The sequence below is a fragment of the Electrophorus electricus genome, chromosome 18 (genome assembly GCF_013358815.1).
Source record: "Electrophorus electricus isolate fEleEle1 chromosome 18, fEleEle1.pri, whole genome shotgun sequence".
NCBI lineage: Eukaryota > Metazoa > Chordata > Actinopteri > Gymnotiformes > Gymnotidae > Electrophorus > Electrophorus electricus.
The window spans coordinates 10,124,112-10,138,630 of record NC_049552.1 but is presented as its reverse complement, the minus strand read 5'-3'; positions in this window follow the sequence as shown (position 1 = coordinate 10,138,630).

Below are 14,519 nucleotides of genomic sequence, written 5' to 3'. Positions count from 1 at the left end.
CTTCTCACCCAGAGCCAACTTAAACTCCTACTCAAGAAAACAGATGTTGTATTCTTTACAGTTGGCCATGAGGCGAGAGTTCTGTAATAGTCCTCTGTAGATGTCAGTATGCCGAGCATGCTCTCCATGTCAAACGGTCAGTTCCAACTTTATCCAACAACCCTCATTGCTTCCAGCCAGGATTCTGCACACTGAATATCATGCCTGACATTTAATGTGATAAACCTGTTCCACATTATGCAGTGTAATTCTCTTTTCCTTCAACAGCATTGGTTAAGGAACATCGGGGGGGGGGGGGGGGGGGGTAGCTTGACCATTACCACAAGTTGGCTGAGCCTGCATGGTGGCGCTAAGGGAGTGGGCTTGCCTCTTCAGACTTTCTCGGCAGTATGGAGAGTCCTCAACCCAGGGCCGCCTGGGTTGGAGAAAGACTCAGATGGGTGCAAATTACCTGAAGACAGACTTATTAGAATATGAATGGGTGTGCAGGCTGATTGCACTGTGTACACTTGGGTGGGGTGTGTGTGTGTGTGTGGAGGAGAATAAGAGAGACAGCAACAGCAGGTCACTGAAGCAAGCTGAATTTAAAGACAATACAAGTATAACAGATTTGGAATCAAAGATAAGAAGAGAGTATAGGTACTGTATTCATATAGGCAACATCTTAACATGTTTCCACACACATTTCTTGTCTACTCATCTTATTGTGGATGAACAGGTGTAAAGACCAAAAAGACGTATTAAACTCTTCATGTTTGAAGAGGCTTAGATATTTGCCAAAGTATTATATATACAGAGAGAGAAAAAAGGATTATGTGTTGCTAGTGCATGAAATAATCACAATGTATAATGAGTATTCAGCAGGACCCATGCAATGAGTATGAAATGAATTAACCATGAAGATGGCATCTGTCTCTTGCTGTCTCTGTACCCAGGGGCTTCACAACAACAGCTCATGCCTGAAGGGATTTGTCTTCCTGCTGATCTTGTGCAACCTGCATTATGAATCTGCACCTGTATTCCCACAGGTAGAAAACTGAATGCAACACAGCACCTGCTTTTGGCTCACAATGGTGCAATGAAGCTTGCATTTTCAATAATCTATTTAAATAGAGCTTGGCACAAAGAAATGCGTGAATGACAAGATAATCCGACAATCATAATAATGTGACTTAGCTACCCGTTTTTGCTTCCAAGTCTGAGTCTCTAGTGGGCATAGCCAGAAGTCTAGCACTCTTTGGTCAATTGAGAACATGCAAAGTGCAGTGAGACCAAAAAGGCCATTTGCCCTCCTGATGACACAGGCCAGGAGACTGGTGATTATAGTAAGCATTACTGAAGATTTGCAGACTGAGAAACAAGAATATTTGTTCCAACTTCCACTGTTTAAAGAAAGTGGCTGCTCTAGAAGAACCAGGCTGTGAGTCTGCTACAGCAGGCTGCTCTAGGTGGGATTAAATTTGTCGATCAGCATCACTAGTAGCACCAAAGCCAACACCTGTGAACATACTGCTCCCAGGAGCACAAGCATTCACCCTGCAAAGGAGAAAGACCGTGGCAAGATGAAAGGAAACCAACAAACCAATCTCAGTGCCAAAGAATTTAAAATTGCACCGATAGTAGTCAGTTGTTGCAACATGCAGGTGGTGATTAGAGCAGCATTTCAACACCTGGCAGACTTGGTTTATTTCCACAGTGCATCTATCAGTTCCAATGCTATGGCCTGCTATGGCCCCAGCAGTGCGGTTGACCCCACCCCTCTTGGCTGTAGGCAGCCTTACACTGGCCCCCTCTCTGCTACCTGCCTGGTTTCCATCAGCTCAGCTATATTGCAGGGAGAAAGCACTGAATTTCACCTTATCGCAAGTCTGCTATTACCTGCCTTAGTAGGAGGAAACGACTCCCCCGCCCTTTTAACGAGTTCCATGGTGGCCCTTCGAGCTGTGCAGGCAATACAGCCCACCCGCTACCAAGGTGTGCCTTTGACTGTGATGTGGTTCTGGTGCTTATACCTGAGGGAAGTGAAGCCTGGCAGGATTTGTTACACAGATCTATAAAGAACACAGACACTTCTGTTTCTGTTATGGGGATCTGTAGATGACTGAAACTCTACACTGTTTTACCATGAGCTTGATTAGAAACACTTAACCAAAGTCCACTCCTGGAATCCTGCCCCCACATCACTGAGTGTTTAACGAAAGACTGTTCCTGGGATATTTGAGTGAGAAAGTAAGCAGTTTATTCTCCTTGAACAACATGACTGACAGCCATGTATTTGACTTCTGGAAGATATGCCAAGGGCATGTGAGGAGGATATATGTGAAGAGGAGTGTCTTTTGGGACCTATTATATTCATACACTTCTTCACCTTTGTATAGTTCATCATGGTTTTGAGGAATTTAATTTTAAATATGTAATAGACACCAAAAAACAAAGACCAAGTGGATCTGGGAGTTCCTGAAGGTCCACCAGACCAAAGCCCTCGGCGCTTCTCTCCACGGACAACCCACCTTACAAGAACTTGTCTGTCTCACCTGGCACCAACTAAGCTTGTTTATAGACCCTTCATTTCTGCTCGACTTTCTATCCCTGTTTTATAGTCCACATATTTCTTTCTACTTGCACTGATCAGCTATAGGAAATGGTAGCTTGTGGTGTTGTATGGTAGCTAAATCAGCTCCTATACCAGTACCATGTGTGTTTCGAATTTTTGCCTCAGTGGTAACTCACAGTGGTAACTCTGCTAAAAGATAAATAAACATGTTATTTAATAGTAATCCTTTGGACTCATTTGCCTATTGATAAGATTCCAGCCCTATACTTTCAGTTTACTCTTAATTTTACTTTCGGATTAAAAGTTGCAGTATTGAAATATGAGCAAACGAATATAATGAAATCTGAACAAAGGGATTAGCATAGGGATAGGCTTTCTCCCCCTCTTTCTTCAGAGAATAGCGCACTTCTTTTATGCCCACCAGTGTCTTAGAAATAGATACATCACCAGATCATATTCACTGCAATGTGTGAGACGCAAAACACATGAACATGTCACCACATGCCTCAACCTGCTGTGTGTGTAGAATACACAAAGACCCTCACTCATCACAGGTCTGGGCCTTTGTCCATAGAGACCATATGTATGTGTGTATGAGAGAAAGGGGAGCAGGCAGAGTACACAAGACTGAATAACTTAAATATCAAGTGCAAGTGTGCGCACACGTTATATGCATATGAGTGTGTGTGTATCAAAAAAACATGTGTTTGGCGTGTGTGGCTGGCCACCACACTTGTCTCCAGTTCATGACAGTGTTTTTTCTCTGCTATACAAGATTTATAATCTCCTCACTCTAGTAATCTACACTTCTGATGCATGTTACCCAGCGGGACTTCTCTGCAACAAATGCATTCAGCCTTATGAACTAGTCACCAACATTGGAATATGGAATAGTCTGCTTATCCAGATGACCTGTAGAGCCCATAGGCCAAGGGCTGTTAATCTCACTCACGTGACTTTAAACTTCTTAATAATGGACAGAATGTTTTATTGGTGAAAATTTTTTTTCTTCATGTTTATTGAGTGCATGGCATATGAAGTGTACTGCTGTGAATACACAAACATGAATAAACAATGAATTTATATAGTTCCACAATTACAAATGCTTAAATTTACCAGAAGGAACTGCTGTACCTTCATGTTTTTATGTACTACTTATGAATGCATTAATTCTAGTGTGCACAAACCATCCATTTTCCAGCTACCAAGAAAATATTTTTTTAATCCGTTTCTCCTTCCTTTTAATAAAACCCATGAACTGTGGATTAAAGAGGAATAAAATCCTCTTACTGCTGTATGCAACATTGCTAGTGATCAGCATGACTGACTTTACTGCTTGTTTGTAAGCAAACTAATGCCAAGTGACCCATAGCTATTACATACACAGACAACAAACTATATGCATTACAATTCATATTGTTTAGTCACACTGGATTACATTCCAGCCCTTAAACAGCCCTTAAACGGGAGTAAGTACTACAAATAGAATAAAAACAGTAAAGGCCACCAACTATGTGCATGCATAATGCTAGTGCTGCCTGGTTTAGGGCTTATATTCTTACAATTGCTCCCTCATTTACACACAAATACAGCCAATGCACTAATGAACTAAGACAATTAGTCAGACAAAAGCACAAATACATGAATGAAAACCTGGTGGTAGGGGGTAAACTGTCTCCAGTATCCTTGACAACCACTTGTTGGTGATGCTGGAAGGACAGTGAGCTCTCATTTTCTCTGTGAACGTGTGACTATGAAAGCGGTTATTTTAAATGCATGTGTCCCAGGAAAGTGTTTGATGTCTTTGATTGTGGAGCAATTACTGGTCTTGAAGGAAAGTGGAGAATAAGAGAACCACTTTGTGTGTGCACATGCGTGGGTAAGAGACAGAATGAAGGTTTTATGGTCTTATGTGCACTAGCTGTGATCTCTGCAATACGAGTGGACATGTGTATGCGCAAGAGAGATTAGCGAAGCTATTTTTCTACCTTAACCCTGGCCATATCTCTCCTTACAACAGATACAAACCAAATGAGGAAACTTGCCCATGTTGTAGCAGAAGGCCAATGGCCAAAATCTCCAGCAAACACTGCAGGAAATCACCACTTCTAATCTCCAAAAGATCCAACATTTATGTAGTGCATGAGCCCAGCAAGATGAACTCTGCAACCTTGAATGGAATTAATCAATCCCCAGTGTTGGAAGACAAACACAAATCCAATATTGCTCTGCTAACCCAATAAATACAGGTCAAACTACACACATTCAAGTTCTTAGCAAATTCCATGTGTGTAATCAATAATCAAATATGACAGAAAGCTTACATGAAACCGACATTCAACAGTGAAAGCAGAGCAAGTCTTTTTTTCTGTCTCAAAGTCAGTTTAAACCCAAATCAGGATCTCATGCAACCTGCCTACTGAAACAGAATTTGTATGTTTATCACGGTCGTTGAGCTCTTATGTGAGCTACTGTGGGGGAGGCTGTTGTAATGGCCCGAATGGCGCAGGGCAAGGAGCAGAACGCACAAACTCCCTCGATGCGGACAGACGTTTATTAACACAACACCAACGGTAAACATAATGGCAATCACGTTTAACATGCATCCAATAACGACAATGTACATCACAAACATACAACTATGAGTACAACTAAAGACAAAGAGGCACATTCCAACAGGGGTTTGAATACACACAAACATTACAATGTGCAGGTGTGTGCTGACAACTTGACGTGGTTACAAGCGAGTCTATGATCTCCCACTGCACGTGGCGGGCTGCGCCATGTGAACAGTGGGAAGGGGAACATTCCGTGACAGCTGTTGACCCTACTGACTGATGTTTTCGGGTATCAGAAGTAAACGTTAATGACCAGTGGTTCCACTTACAATTTGCCATATCTTACAAATGTGCAATTTACCAGTGGAAACAAAGTATCAAATATGTGTTAGTGCAGTGAAAAGTAGGATCAATATCTATGAAACAAAATGGAAAAAAAAACCAAAAACATAAAAGTATTTTAAAAAGCAAACAGAAAAGCAATGTACACATACTAAAGCACTATTTAGTGCAGTATAGTAGCAGAGTGCTTATAGATCACTGTAGAACACAAAGGAACAGCGACAGCATTATCTATGCAGTTCTCCTCATCAGAAATCTGGGAAGTGTGCATATGTGCATAAAAGAGGGTAGCATTCCAGTGGGAATCCTCTCCTTGCCCACCAGACCCAACTAGAGATGTCTTAAAAAGGAGCATATTTTTTCCTGCTGGTCACCAACTTTACTTGGTGTCCTAGAGGAAGTAGCCACATTGACACACTTTAAGAAGCATCACAGCCTGGCCTCATGCTCTGGCAAAGTAGAGTGCTTTCAGCATTTATAGAGTTTGGCAGGCACTCTTATCCAGAGCAACTTACATATTTAACAGTGTGACAGTACAGGCAGTCCCTGGGAATCAAACCCATGACCTTGGTGTGACTAGCACCAAGCACTACTAGGTACAAGGCTACACGGCAAGGCTGACAGAGATTCTACTTTTCAACTTTTTTTCTTTTTCTTTAAAAAAAAAAACTCATCTGACCAATCCAGGCAAGAACAAAAGGTCACTCACAGGGCTGCCAGTTTCACAGCACACTTGCTTAAAGACATATTATTAGTGAACTACTATTAGCTATAACATGAAATGTGAGGATTTGTATCCCTTCGGCTAGACCATGCTAACTGTAAGAAAAAGGCTTCAGCCAAACATACCTGATAATCACAAGCCTTTTTGCACTTATTAGATCCTATTCCTTGTTAGCTATGATTTTTCTTTGCTTTAAGAGTTACAAACTCATAGTGTGAGGAAGATGTATCATTTGTGTTTCTTCCCACAAATGCCTGTTTTAGAGCCCCATCACGCAAGCAGTGTGTGTTACAGCTCCATCACATGAGTCACACTCTGCATTCACACCTAATAACTGAGGCCTCTATGTACACACTGTGTTATCTTGCCCTGCTCGTTAGTTGCTTTGGTCAGTTTCACACACACACCAGGAAAAAACCCTCAATGCAATCCTACCGAGTTGAATGTGATATTGAAGTAAAACTCGACAATGTGAAAAGGTGTATGAGAAATGTTAATTCATACTAGTTCACTACCTCTGTGAAGGGGGGGTGGGGGTGACTGAGATGTTTTGCCTTTTATAATAGATATATCAGTGTTGTCTTCCTGGAAACCTGATTTTAACCAGAGGGAATAGCAGGAACATCTGCAATGCTGAAGAAAGAGATGAATTGTTTCATTTTAATTTAATAGTTTAATTGTTTAACCAAAGCCAACTGCCAGTAGTGAGGGCTATTCAAACTGAAACATAAGAGACAAGGATATCTAATTAGTGTGGAAATAGTGAGGTGATTGGGCTGTGATGTTTGCAAGATGGTAAGGAGATTTGGGGGTGATATTCAAAAGACTGTGGAAAGGCCTTCTGGGTTTGGATTATTGCACCTTGAACAGAAAGGAGACCAAAATGCACAGAGGAAGTGTGTGGAGACTGAATATAATATCTAGTGGAAAAGTGGATTCAAGTTCCAATGGTTCAGGTAGCTATGCAGCCTCATGTAAATATTAGAGTTCAAGTTCCGGGATCCACAGACTTCATTTAGTGTATAGTGAGAGATTCAGAGATGGATTGCTCCTGGTTCCTAACCAACAGAGACTGATTGTTGCTGGTCGCTAACAAAACATCTTTTAAAAAGTCAGAGGCAAAGATTTCTCACAAAGACATGTATTGTCATTATTGAATGAGTTAAAAAAGCTCTATCCAACCTGACTACTGACCAAACTTGTTTAGAATCTGGAACACACTGTATCTAGCAGTGAGACCAGCAGTGTGTAGAGGCATCTGCAAGCTTTTAAAGCACCCCAACCAGCATGGTGCCACAAAGTGAAAACCAGAAGGATGGAGCTCAGTTTTGTAATGAAGATAGACTACAAATTATTCCTCTGATGAAACATTGATCTGGACAGAGTAGGATTTCTCTCACCACCTCATGCACAGACAGGGACCAGGACCCCTCTGGCCATGATGTAGAGCAGCAAGGCCATAAAACAGCCTATCTGAAACAATAGCATCTAACTAAGCGGTTAAAACGGTCTCAAATTTCATGTTACCTTATTTTATTTTTATTTTTTTGCTTGTTTGTTTTGTTGGTTTTGCTTAATTTCGTATTTTTAGTTCATGTTCGCCTTGCTGTGTTGATTGAGACGTTTCATTGTATAACCAGCGAGGAATTGTTTCAGAATTGGCATCAAAAGCAAAGATGGGCTGCATAACCACCGATACCCAAAACTCCTGCTTTTGAAAGGTCTACCTGAAAAGGCCTAGGGCTCTCTAACTGAGCCAGCTCCAAAAATCCAGTCCCACTGATCAAGAAGCCTTGTCCTTTCATTGTCATTGGCCTACATCACTCGTGTAGGCTCGAGCCAGCAATGCAATGGAAAATGGACTCTATCTCAGGGCCATCCAGAAGGTTTGATGGGAAACAGACACGCTCTCTCAGTGCCACCCAGACAGTTTGACGAGGTGGAGCCCAACGAGTTGTAAGAACAGGCATTTCCCTTTTCATATTACCATTTAGCATCAATAGTAACACTACTGTTTATACATCAAGATTAGACCAGCTTACTCTTTCCTCTTTCCATCTACAATGCAGTCACCTCAATCCTATAATTAGGTGTCCCTCAGGCGGTTTCAAAACAGTTTTTCCTTCTGTCTTCTGTTATACCTTTAGTCATGCTCTCTCACCACGAATATCATTTGGTTAAGTTTCCTTTTGTTGGTCATGATATGGTTTGATAATTAGACTGCCCGATCAATCATTCTCACAGGTTACTTTAACAGTTTTTATTTTCTTTCCATTCTTTTCTTTCTCTAATTAGGTAGCCACATTGGTCCACCACAAATCTATCTTGTGTTCCTTCGTTTGGTTATTAATCATAAAGTTAATTAATTTTCCCTGTTAATCAGGGTGGTGCCCCAATTAATCTTATCAATCATGATGGACAATTTATTAAATTGTTAAAACTGATACATTTGAAGGTCCCTTATTTGGAAGAAATTTCAGAACATCCTCAAATATACACGCAGGCATCCGTGCATATACAGTCACCAGTTTTGGTCTGAGAAGGCACACACTTAGTGTAGAGTTAGAGTTACTGCTAAAAGTAAAGTACTGGGGCTCATTGAAGCTCGGCACATGTCCATTTAAAAAGTCCCTCTTTTATGACAGCGGCTACATCTGAGCTGAAAAGTGGGGAAATCACTGAGATATGATAACAATGTTATTGTGATCAGACCATTTCAAAGCTTGTTTAACCCTTTCAGAGCTGGCTGGTTTGGGATCTCCTCAGGGTTCAGGCCTTCAATGGACAAAAGAAGATAAATAAGTGAAAGCAAAATTAGGGCAGCAAAAAATGGGAATAGAGCGTGAAACGGCATGACAGACACAGAAGAGTGAACACTTGTGTTTGGGTGAGGGGGTCACTGTAGGAGGTGTAGCTGCGTGATGATCAAAAGGGCCAAATCACTGCACCTGCAGCTACACACACACACAATCTCTCTCTCTCTCTCCCTCTCTCTCTCTCTCTCTCTCTCTCTCTCTCTCTCTCTCTGTCTCTGTCTCTCTGCCTCTCGCACATGGACCACACACACTGACATTCTCTGCCTCACGCCACCCTCACCCCCCACCCCCCCAGCACACACACACTGACTCTCCATGTTTATTCAGGCTGAGGATAAAATTCTTACATCTAGGAATGAAATAACATGACCTGAATTGTTGTATTTAGGTACATTCACAATATGCAATCAGAAATGTACAATAGCCTACTGTAAGGCAGTTGGCTCAGAGAACTTTCCACCTCCACATTTTTAGACAAATACTATTTTTCAGTCAAAGCTGGAATGTGTCTCACCATGACACATTCAGCTTGGGGCCATGGGACTCCTTGTACATCTGGTTTTTCGATATGACACCTTAATAGGTAAGACAATACAAGTTTATTTGCATAGCCCTTTTCACACAATAACAAATGAAAGTGCTTTACATTGTAGAATAAAATAATAAAACTAATAAGTCTTAATACATCCTGAGATCTAACACCCCAGGAACATTGAAAAATGAAAAGTTACATAAACAATTTATTTAAATTGAAAATGTAATAATAAATTTATTTAAATAGCAAAGAAAAATAAACAGTGAAATAATAAAATAAATTAAAGGAGGAAAACTACATTAAAAGACAAAAGTGCTACAGCAAAATAAAATAATAAAGTAACTGTCGTGGCTTCCCCCTCTGGTGTCATGGTTCCCAAGGTGATGTCACCATCTGGTTTTGTTTTGTTTTGACCCCAATCTCCACCATAGTCTAGCATCATGTGTATCCCCTCCCCTTATGGTTCATTACTATGTGTGTTTATACCTGTTATTTTCTGGTATTGGTAGTCGATTTTTGTCTGTGTTTTTGATGAAGAGTTTTGCATGTGTTGTGCTTGTTGTTTGGGGTAGCTTCTGGCAAGCTCTAGTTTATGTATTTCTCCAGTTTCAGTTTCTGTTTTTGGTCAGGTTTTGTTGTTTTTCATGCATTTTTTAAATTATTTTCTTACCTTCAACAAACAGGATGCTCACACTTGCATCCTGCTTTGCACCTCACCATTATCCACATAAAAGAAAAGCTGATCATTTATAAGGATGCAGCAACTCGTGGATACCTGGCTAATTGATGAGGTTTGCGTTTGGTTGGTTGGTTATGTCCACTAGCACAGAGGAGGGTAGCCTGTGTATATGTCAGGCAGCCCTTTGGCTTGGGGACAGGCAGGACTTTCTCCTGGGGTAGGAAAGAGTAGGTTTAACTGTATTTAAGCAGATTTGGCTGTACTTGTGGAGATACATAGGGTGAGTCAAATCTTGGTCAGATTCGCTCCTCCGACTACTAATGACAATGTTCCTAATCACTGCTTTCGTGTGCTAGACTACCACCTGGACACTGCTCAAATCCATTCCTCAAGGCTTTTTTTGGAGGAAGCTGTGTCCTTGGGTCTGGCTCTCCTGTGGTCAACCAATACTTGCCTGGCATGGGGAAGACTCTTAGCATATGAGGGCACCCAGGGGTCTCTATGCCTGTATGCATTTTTGTGACTCCAGGTCTGCCTCCTGCCTCCGATGTTCATAACGCCACCCAGTCTCCTATCTCCAACATTGGTGATGCCACTCTGTCTGTGGTGTGGAAGACACCATCCTGTCTCCAGTGTCCAGCCAAGAGGATGCCATCACCATGCTCTGTTTCCATGAAGGCTCTGCCTTCTCCTTGCCCTGTGCTGTGAGGGCCACAATCCCTGCACCCTGCATCATTGAGGGCACCACCACCATAGATGATCCAATGCCAGTTCCTGGCCTTCCCACTGGCCACCGCCAGCCACCCACCCATCCAGTTCTCTTTCGGGCCAGCCTTTCAGTCATTTTCCCAGTTCCCTGGTTGGACACTCATACAGTTATCTGGGTTGTCACCATTGTCTAGTCTCTTGTTTTCATTATCTAGTCTCCTGTGCCTGGTGTATTGTTTTTCCCAGCCACCATGTCTGTCTCTTATCTGGTCTTGTGCTTTGTCCTTGGTCATCATTCCTTTTATTCCCCTGCCAGGTATTGCTCTGGCTCTTGTCTTGGCTCCTGTTCATACCCCTGTCTTGGTTCCTGCTTCTGTCGTGGCTCCTGTTTCTGATCCTGTACATGTTTCTATTCGTGTTTAGTTTTTTATTGTGCTTTGGGGACGAATGGTTGGGGGGGGGGGGGGGGGTCTGTCATGGGTTCCCTCTCTGGTGTCACAGTTCCCATGGTGATGTTGCCATGTGTTTTTGTTTTGATCCCTATTTCTGGCCTAGTCTCACATCATGTGTTTTTGCTCCATTTTAGTGTCTGTTTTTGTTCCAGTTTTGTTTATCTTGTGATTTCATTTGTGTTCTTACTTTCAATAAACTGTTAGCTTGCACTTGCATCCTGCTCAGAACCTCCTCTTTATCTGCACTAAGTACTGACAGATATTGTGCAAGAGTTCAATTATAAACACAAGAGAGGAAAAATGTTTTAACCTGGATTTAAAAATCGCTATATTTGTGGCACATTTAAGTTTGACTGGGAGTTGCAATTTTGTATAGCATAAGTGCTAAATACTGTTTCACTGTGTTTGGTTTGAATTCTAGGCTCTACAAGCTGGCTTGTGTTTATGAATCTTAAGAGAGATACTGGGTATGTACTCTGAGTATATTAAAAAGTATTCAGGTTCTATTACATTCAGTGATCTATAGACTAGTAGTAGTTCCTTAAAGTCAATTCTCTAAGTAACTCAAAGCTAGTGTAGTGATTTTAGAAATAAAGTAATGTGCTATGTTCTATTTGTCCTTGTTAAAAGTCTTGCAGCAGCACTCTTAATAAATTGCAGCTGTTGAGTGGTCTTTGTGTAGAGTCCAGTCTAGAGATAAAAGTATGTATGAGTTTCTATAGGTCTCATTGGTACATTAGAACACAGAGATTTCTGACTAGGTCTTTAATTTTTATAACCCTAGACTCAAGATGTGCACTAATTTTAAGACACTGTTGACAAATATAATTTAAGGTGTGGCTTTATTTAATCGAAAGTAATTCTGTCTCATCCAGTTATTCATGTATTTCAAAGTCAGATAAAGCAGGTCTATTGAGATACAATCATTTGCTGCGAATTCCAGACATGTGTATGCCTGTGAATCATCTGTAAAACTGTGATAGAAGATTTTGTTGTGCTGTATAATTTATATACATTAAATGAAATTGGACCTGGGGGATTCCGCATGTTAGAGTTATCCGATTCATTCTTGCCAATCCTGATAAAGTAACTTCCGATAATGCCGTAGTCATCCATGACCAGGAGTCAAAGGGAGCAAAATTCACACTGCTCATTGGATGGGAGGTATAATATTTCTCTGTCACCTGTCATTCACAGCAACAGTTGATGGAAGTTTGTGATTTCATCTGAGTGGCACCCTCAAATGGTTGAAGCAGGGATGTGTCCGAAGGGGGTGGGATTGGATGTAGGGACATGGGTACAGGTGCACTGTGTGCGCACGCATGCGTCAGCACCGAGTGGCCAGCTTTTTCCATGCTGTCAGAATGAGACGGTCATTTCACCACAGTGCTCTCAGATGTACAGTGGGATACAGAATTAGACACCCGCTCTTTGGCAGCTGTTTCCGCAAAAATGTCCATAGAACTGGAGGGGGAGCTTGCAGCACCAGTGTCACTGACTTGGCTGTCATGGAACGTGGTTTTGGTTTTGTTAGATGTGAGCCTGGAGCCTTCTGAGTGCCGGACACGGTGCTGCTGCTCAGGGATGACTCTTCCTTTTTAAAACACAGACCAAGGGCCTGATATCCTGGCCTTAGATCAGGTTCAGAAACCAAAAGTTCTCCCCCAAGGTTTTGTTCCAGCCACCTGGATTTGCTAATTAGCTGAAGATGGTGAAACAAACTGGGTGATACAAAGTCATGGAAAGACTTGAGTCATGGCATGAATAGGAACTTTCACACCTCTTCCTGCTGTACACCCACAGCTGGGTCTCCTGCTACACACTGATCATCTCATCTGATCATCTAATATTGCCAGGTTGCTGATGGCAACTAGGCATTATCCACCCACCGGGCATTATGATTAAAGGTCTTTTCCCAGGGTGTCCCTTTAGAAATAAACCTCCTCAGAGGTACCAGTTGATTAATTTTTTCAATTACCCCTCTTTAACTTTTTTTGTTTTTTGTTAATAGCTTTTATCTTGATTAAGAACCATCCTCATTATTCAATAACAGTCCCTGCATAGTTATTAAGTACAGTTTAGCTAATGATTTACAAATCAACACAGATATATAGATCTGAATTAGATAATTAGCTCCCAGCTAAATAACAAAAACAAAAATTCTTTTCATTAAAGAACTATTTGTTTAGTTAATTTTTAAAATAACTTGAAACCAATTGTTTCATTATAGCAAGAAGAAAGATGTAAATAACTTTCAAAATTTAAGGCATGGAGTTACAGAGGATTCACTTTGCACCCTCAGTTATTATAATCTTTGATAATAGCCTAAGCAAATAATAACACCAGTTGTCATATGTATCTGACTAAATTATATATATAGCAAAGGAATGATAAAATAAAAGGAAAATCATCCGCTTTTTTTTTATACTTTAAAAAGCAGGTGATGATAATATTTTGGTTTTTGTCAACTATCAGTTTTTTAAAGACATGAACTGTACAGGTGTGCTTCTTCGTGAGCAGTATTCCAAACCATGCCAAAAGCATTTCACTCTCTCGGATACTCCGGAACCTATTCCATCCCTTTCATAGACTACCTTATATAGAAGAATTCATTTACTGCACATTCTGCTTGTGTAGAGATAGTTGAGATGTGGCTTTTGTGATGTCAGACAATAAATTCAAACTAGACATCACCCCAGTTGTGCCAAAGCTGAATGTATCCTGTAGAGTAGTTGACACATCAGCATTAATATAAAATGTACATGATAGCATAGCGAGTTGCGAGCTGACAACATGTGACATGGGCACATATACATCACCTTTGACATTATGAGGATGATGCAAATTTTTTAAAAGGGCCATATAAACAATTTTCCTCTTCAGTCATTCCTCTCTGGCCTCAAATCTTCTTTGGTGTGGATTTTTTTTTTTTTTGTGAGTGTGTTTGTGTGTGTGTGTGTGTGTGTGTGTGTGTGTGTGTGTGTGTGTGTGTGTGGCTGTGTCTTTCTATGTGTGTAAGTAAACAACTGCAAACACAACAAACACAGGGTATTCAAGTAGCAACAAAGCATAGTGTAAACCTAAAAAGAAAATTGATAAAAGAGATGTGTATTACAAATATTATAAAATGCAAATGTATTAATATAACAAA